The 6,957-nt window shown below is 66.4% G+C and overlaps 1 pseudogene; it reads right to left on the minus strand.

Annotated features, from left to right (window-relative positions):
- Window positions 1-458: 458 nt before the first annotated feature.
- On the minus strand, window positions 459-554 carry LOC113619324 (uncharacterized; annotated as a pseudogene).
- Window positions 555-6,957: the final 6,403 nt, after the last annotated feature.

The raw sequence follows: 6,957 nt of genomic DNA on the forward strand, positions 1-6,957 counted from the left end.
ACTTGCTCCAGGAACAAGAAACCACAGTAACAGATGACAAATGAGACCCCACAGCATTGCACGGACTGCAGCGGAGAGAGCGTGCTGTGGCATCTGGGATGAACACCAGCCTTGCCGCTCCCAGGCCGAGACCTGGGACGTGTGGGGTGACAGAGACGCTTGCTGTGGGTGCCGCCGTGCAGGAGGGTCATGTCGTCCACACCTGCGCAGCCAGGAGCTCCCTGGGGCGATGCTGTGGGGAGCCCGGGCGGGCACAGGTGAGGGGGCTAGAGGGGGGCTGGGGCCAGGCAGATGCAGCGGCCCCAGGACCAAAGCCTTCCCTCTCCGGTGTTATTATTTTAAAGTCTTACACAATTAACTGCAAGCATCTTTTTACTGTTAGTGTATGAGATTTATTGATTTAGGTATTAATTTCATATATTACTATACATCCAAGTTATCGCATTGTCTTTTTTCTTTTAAATATGGAACGCTTCGCGAATTTGCGGGTCATCCTTGCGCAGGGACCATGCTGATCGTCTCTGTATCCTTCCAGTCTAATTGTCTTTTTGAAACTTGCTTTGAGGTGCAATTCACATGACATAAAATTAACCATCTTAAAGTGGCAGTTACGACATTGACAGGGGTGTGCAGCCACCACGTCCCTCCAGTTCCGAGGCGTTTCACGCCGTGGCCGCAAAGAAACGCCCTGCCCTTGGCCGCCACCCCACCAACCTGCTCTGCCTCTGTGGATTTACCCATTCTGGACATTTCACGGAAATGGAATCCCACATCAGGGCCCTTCGTGCAGGAGAGGAAGAGGCCCCGGGAGGCGGGGGACGGGTCCTGGGCTGAGTGTCCCCACGAGATCAAGGCTCAGCGCCTGGCAGCCCTCGGGCCTGGCTGTTTCCGAAGTGAGGCGCGTCGGGCGGCAGAGGTGAGCAGGGACCGCAGAGGCCGTCTGGCCCACAAGGGGGAAACGCTGCCTCTGGTGCTTTATGGAATCTGCGGACCCCGCCGTCGGTGCCCAGTTCTCCCAGTCTCCCAGCCCCGCCACCGACGCCTGGCTGGATGCGTGGCCGCCGCTAGCCTGGTTGTGCTCGCCGTCGACAGAAGGACACAGGGTGCTGGACCAGGGTAGGGAGGTCCAGGGCCCGGCCCCCGGGAGCCCCAGTTCTTTGGGCCCCAGCGTAGCATCCGTCCACTGGGGATTGACGCCCATTCTCCTGGCTTCCTGGGAGCACGGCCGCCTCGTGGGTGCAGCTCGGCTCAGGGCGGCTGGCAGGGGTGGCTGATGCCCTTGTACGTGAGGCGTGGGTCCTCTGTCGTGGCACAGACCTCCACCAGCCCTGGCGGGCGGGCGGCAGGACACCCTGTCCGTTAACAGATACCAAGGCCTCCTCCTTCAGGGGTGCTGGGGACACAGGGCGCAGGGGGTCCTCACTCAGGCCCAGGGCCTGGCTTCCCCTCCCAGCATGGTACCTCCTCTGTCTGAATGGACCCGGGGCGTGAGGGCGAGGCGGACTGAGCGGGGCAGGGTGTTGAGCGGCCGCGGTTTTTGCCCCTCTGTCGTGGTTTTGGCCTTTGAGGGGGGGGGCCTGATCTCAGAGCTGCCTTGGGTGGCCCAGGTGGGTCTGTGTGGTGAGGACAGCCACGGCAGCCCTGGGACTACCAGGGACTCAGGGCTGGCTCCCCCTTCCCGGGGGGCTGGCTTGGGCCTGAGACACTTGCCCTCCATGAAAGCCGGGTGTGGGCAGGGCTGCCCTGGGCGTTGGGCTCCCATCTGCCGAGGGTCCGCTCTGTGCCGGGCCCGGGTGGTTCTCCACGGCTCAGAGACCCCGGACCAGGGCAGGGAGGGGCGGGGCTGCCCCGGGGCTCTGCAGCCATACAGGCCCCCCCCAGCCAGGGCTCTGGCGCAGACGGCCTGCCGCAGATGTCCCGGCTGCTCACACTGGGATGCGGGTGCGCCCAGAGCCGCTGGGATCACGGGCCGGGGCCGGCGGGGGCGCCTCCCTCCCCATCCTCCTGAGGGTGTGGGCTGGGGCCGAGGGCCCGAGGGGAGCGGCTGCGCAAGCTGGGCGGGGGGCTTGGACCGAGGCCTGTTTCTCAGCTGGAAGCCTGAGGGTCCAGACGCCGGACGCTCTCAGCGTGTGGGGCTAGGGGTCCTGGCCTCACGGGGCGACCGGGGCGCTCGTGCAGGAACTGGAGGATGGATGCTAACTTCCCCACAGCGGGCGGGGCCAGGTGGCCCTAGACCGAGGCAGTGGCTGCTCTGCCCAGAACGCAGCCCCACCCCCTTGGTCCCCAGCTGCCCTCTGGCTGGGCCTCTGGGGTGCATGGTCCAGGCCCAAAGAGGGGCTCTACTTCCACTGGCCAGCTCCTGGAGGCCCCAGGTCACTCACCGTGGGGCTGGGTGGTCCTGCGGTGGCCGGCGGCGCCACCTGCACTGCCCCTAGCGGCCGCTGGGTGGCAGCAAAGATTGCCCCGGCAGTGGCTGAGACCTCAGCCTGCCCGGCGTGTGGGCAAACCTGCGGGGGTGGGTGGGTGGAGGGCGGTCTGGAACCTGGGGTGGGAGTGGAGGTGGCGCAGACCCTGGGGCCCCGGGTGTGGTGGCGATGGTGTCCCCCAGTGAGTCCCCCCACTTCAGTGTCCTCAGGGCTTCAGGTGGCTCCTTCTACTTCCCAGAGAGGGCTGAGTCCAGGAAGGGGATCAATGCCGTTCCCCAAAGAGCGCTGGCCACCCTGGGGAGTGTGGACAAGATGAGATGCCCCCTCCCCAGGGAGGCCAGCCATCCAGGAGGCGTGTCAGGAGCGCAGGAGCCCAGGGTCGGATGGGGCAGGCGAGCTGTGGGTGTGGCCCCGGTGGCTGTGGGTGTGGCCCCAGTGGCTGTGAGCGTGGCCCCAGGGCTTACTGAACCCAGCGCTGGTCCCTGGACACTGCAATTTACAGATGGGGCTCTGAGCCCAGAGAGGGTGCGGGACTCGCCTAAGGCCACAGAGCTCACACAGCCGAATCCCCCAGGGGCCACTCCACGGTGGGTGGGTTGCCAGGGGGAGCCCGGGGGAATTGAGGTTCGAGCCCCAGGCTCCCACCAACCTGCTGCGTGACCTTGGGAGCAGCCACCCCACTGAGTGGAGGGCCTGGGAGGGACCAGCGCCCAAAGGTGAGGGCCTGGGACCCCCTTCTTCTGGGCTCTCTCCGTCACCCCCTCTCTCCACGTCCCGGCCTCGGCTGGCTGCAGCCCTTGGCTGCTGGGCCCAGCCTAGACCCTGGCTCTCTCTGGCCAGTGAGTTTGGCACAGGTGATGGGAGGGCAAGTAGCCTATGGGACCCAGGCCCGGTGGGGGGGGTGGGAGGGGCGGAGGGCGGGGTGGGCCCCCCAGGGTCCCTCGGTCTGGGGCCCCTGGTACCATCGATCCTGCAGTTGTTGGAGGAGTGATGTCGGCACGTACCTCTCCTGGGAAACGTGCGTCTGCAGACATTTCAACTGCACCAGCTGTCGCCAGTGGGGGGATTAGTCAGCAGCAGTGGCACCTGCTGAGCAGCTGCCGTGGCCTCGGCAGTGCCCTGGGGTCAGAGGTGGGGCTTGTGTCCCCTCCACCTGCTGGGCCAGGTGGGCCCTTCGTCCCTGGTACTTGACCCACGGGGACCTGGGTGGCTGGGCTTCCCGGCCGGGCACTGACCAGGAGGCCTGGGGGCGCGAGAGGTAACAGCTGGGTCGGGGGGACCCTTGGGGGCTCGGGGCCTAACAGTGCACGGGCAGAAGTGGCTGGGGGACATGAGGCCCCCCTCCTACACCAGGCCCGGGAGAGGCAGCGGGCCCTCCCCTTGAAGGTGGGCTGGGTGGGGGTGACTGTCCAGGTCTCCCCAGAACGCTGGTGGTGCCCCAGTGCTGACTGCAAACACCACCAGAACCCGAAGCCCAGGGATAGCCCCCACCGGTCCCCAGTCCCCAGCCCGAGATGCCCACCCAGCCCTCCCCATCACGTCTCACCCTGACTTGCCCCCCCCCGCCCCGTGAAATCACTTGAACTTGGCACTGACAGCCTCCTGGCTGCCTCCGAGGGTCCTGACCCCTCCTCACTGCCCCCCCGCCCCCCGCCAGCCTCCCACCTCCTCTCCAATCCCCACGTCGCCTCGGGCTCCCCCGGCCCTGACCGCACGCGCTGAGACCCTGGATGGCGGGTTCCTCTCAGCCGTGGGCGATGTCCCCGAGCAGTTCCTGCAGAAAAGGTGCTGGGTGAGAGTCCATGGCAAGGAATGTTCCGCCTGGCATCTGGGACCCAGCCCCGGGGCCAGCCTTCCCTTGGAGAGGTCCGCAGACGGCCGGTGCCCTGCAGCGGGGCCGGGGGGCCAGGCCAGCCTGGCTCTGTCGCCTCCCTCCTTTTTGGAGGGCTCTGTTATTGCTTCTGAGGATGTAAAAAGTCCCGTCTGCGGGGGCCTGCGGTGGGCATCTCCCTGAGGGTCCTGCCCGGAATCCTGATTCCCCCAGACCCCGCTCTGGCAGCTGAACGGTTTGCCAGTGCCCCTGGGCTGTGGCGTCTGCTCTCGAGCTCCATTCCCTCACTGAGTGGCGGGTCCCCGTGTGTCCCTGGAGCCCTGCTCCCCTGTCGCCTGGGGCCTTGGAAGCTTTTCCCAGTGCCGCACGGCTGAGAGGGACACTGTACAGCTCACACTCCAGCTGCCTGGCTGTAGCGGGGCTGCGCTCTGGGGACCTGCCCTCTCTCTCTGTATGTGGAAGACAATTCACTGGCCCTCCCGAGGGGCCTTGGGGCGCCCCGGCCTGCAGCACCCTGGGCGGGGGTTGCCGCCACCCCCTTTCACGGACAAGGAGATGAGGCCTGAGGGGGTGGGCGGACGTCCAGGCATAGACCCGAGCGGACGGTGGCTCACCCGCCCTCGCCCCGCCAGCCGCTCCCCGTCCCGCGGGCAAAGGGGTTTCTCTGCTCCTTGGTGACCAGGGGGGGACCCGGCAGGAGGTGGCTGGCTATCCCTGCAGACAGGGATCCGGACAGTCCGACAGGCTGCCCGCAGCTGACCGGGAGCTGCCGAGGCAGGGAGGCCGGGCCTCACACCCCTTCCCTGGGTCCTCGGGTGTCCTGGGGTCCCTGGGAGGGGATGCCCCGTCTGCCGGGCCGGGGGCTGTACCAGTCGGGCACCAAGCTTCTCAGCGGCCACCGGAGACGGAGCCCGTCAGCGCTGCCCCCTCGACTTTTTTCTCCTCCCCAATTAATTAATTTAAATTGACCATTAAGTCAGCTGAGTTTTTGATTGATATTTTCATTAGCAGCCCTGTCCGACGCCCCAGGAATGTATGGTAATGTCCAATCTGCAGCGGCCGCGCTTCTCCAGCGGCACTGAGTTATGGCTGGCACGGCGCGCGTCTCCCAGGGTAATTTGAATTCAGATGAGCTGCCGCAGCGTTCCGGAGCCTGGCGGCCGGCCGCTGACGGATGGCACTCGGGTTACCACAAGGTCACTGGCGCAGCCACCACCCGCTGCGGGAGGGGCCGGCGGGCCTTGGGCGCCGGGGAAGGTGGGCGGCCAAGCGGACTCCGCGAAACTGGCGGACGGGAGCGCCTTCGGGAGAGCGCGGCCGCCGGCCTTCTGCCTGCTGTCCGCGGAGGGCGGGGTGGGGGCAGCTAGACGCCCGCCCTCACTGGCACCAAGGCTGCCCCTCCGCGGGAGGGCAGGGCGGGGCCCTCGTCCCTGGAGAGCTCTGACCAGCAGGTCCCGGAGAGCTCGGCCGGCCCCCTGGAGCTGCTGATAGAGGCTGGGATCTGCCTGCAGCCGTGCAACCCTGTCCTGCAGCCGGCGCTCCCAGGCCTGGTCACCGCCAGTCCCGAGAGCTGGACTTGCCTTACCCCATGCTTCTCAGGGCGGGGAAGGGATGCCGAGCTGGTGGCCACGGCGGGAGGCCGTCCAGCTACGTGGCTGGAGCAGCTCACCTCTCTGCTCTGTGCCTCAGTTTCCTCTTCGGTACCGCGGGATGACATGGGGCCTTCTCCTCGGCCTGGGGCGAGGGGCTCAGGCAAAGCGCGACTCCTCTCCAGGCCTCTCCTCCCGCCTCCTGCTGACCTGCCGGGGAGGGGGTAGGACCTCCTGACCGGCCCCTCTCCTGGGCCCTCCAGGGCTAGGGTGCTGCCTGCTGACCCCAGGCCTAGGCAGGGGCTCCCAGGGGCTCTCGAGGAGCTTGGAAACATGGTGCCCGACACAGAGACCCCGAGGGCTGGCGTCTGGGCTGGGCCAGAGCGGGGCAGGGCATGCGTGGGTGGGATCTGCATGGCCGTCCTGGGGGACCACTGGGTCAGGGAGCAGGCCATGAGCAGGGGCTGAGAAGGAGCCCCACTGAAGGGCCGCTCCAGACAGATCTGCCTCTGGTCCAGGCGTCCAGGCCCAAGCTTGGACCATCACAAGGGCTGGACAACGCGACCCAAGGCTGAGCTGTGTCCTGAGTCAGTGGACTGCAGAGGGATGGCTGGACCTCGCCCCAGGCACCGTGACAGAGACGGTGCGAGATCAGAAGTTTGCCCCCATCCGTGGGTCCTGCTGGTCCCTGAAGACCCTGCTGGGGTCTCGGAGCTGTGGAGGCGGGGCCTTGGGACAGCCAGGGAGGGGGCATGAGTCCCGCCCAAGTCCCGCAGGGAGGAGTTAGCACTGGTCTGTGTCCTTGGCCGGAACTCTGTGGGGCTCATCCTGGCCCCTGTCCTCGCTCTCTGCTGGGTTGGGGGGCAGACTTGCCCCACAGGGCTCCCCCATCCCAAGTTTCTGGGCCTTCACCATCCTGGCCGAGCCAGATATCCCCTCTGGACCCCATTTCCTGATATTCCTTGCAGCTGTGTACAGCCAAATAACGAAGGTCTGGCAAAGGAGATGTGAGTAAAAGTGCTGGACAGAGCTTTGGGCGGGCTCCTTGAAAGTAGCTGACTCGCCTGGGAAAAGCACCCCCTGTCCTTCGCGTTGCTTTTTTTCTGCTTCC

Source organism: Aethalodelphis obliquidens, unplaced genomic scaffold, assembly GCF_003676395.1.
Source record: "Aethalodelphis obliquidens isolate GAN/ISIS:26980383/991018 unplaced genomic scaffold, ASM367639v1 scaffold6, whole genome shotgun sequence".
In the NCBI taxonomy this organism is placed as follows: domain Eukaryota; kingdom Metazoa; phylum Chordata; class Mammalia; order Artiodactyla; family Delphinidae; genus Aethalodelphis; species Aethalodelphis obliquidens.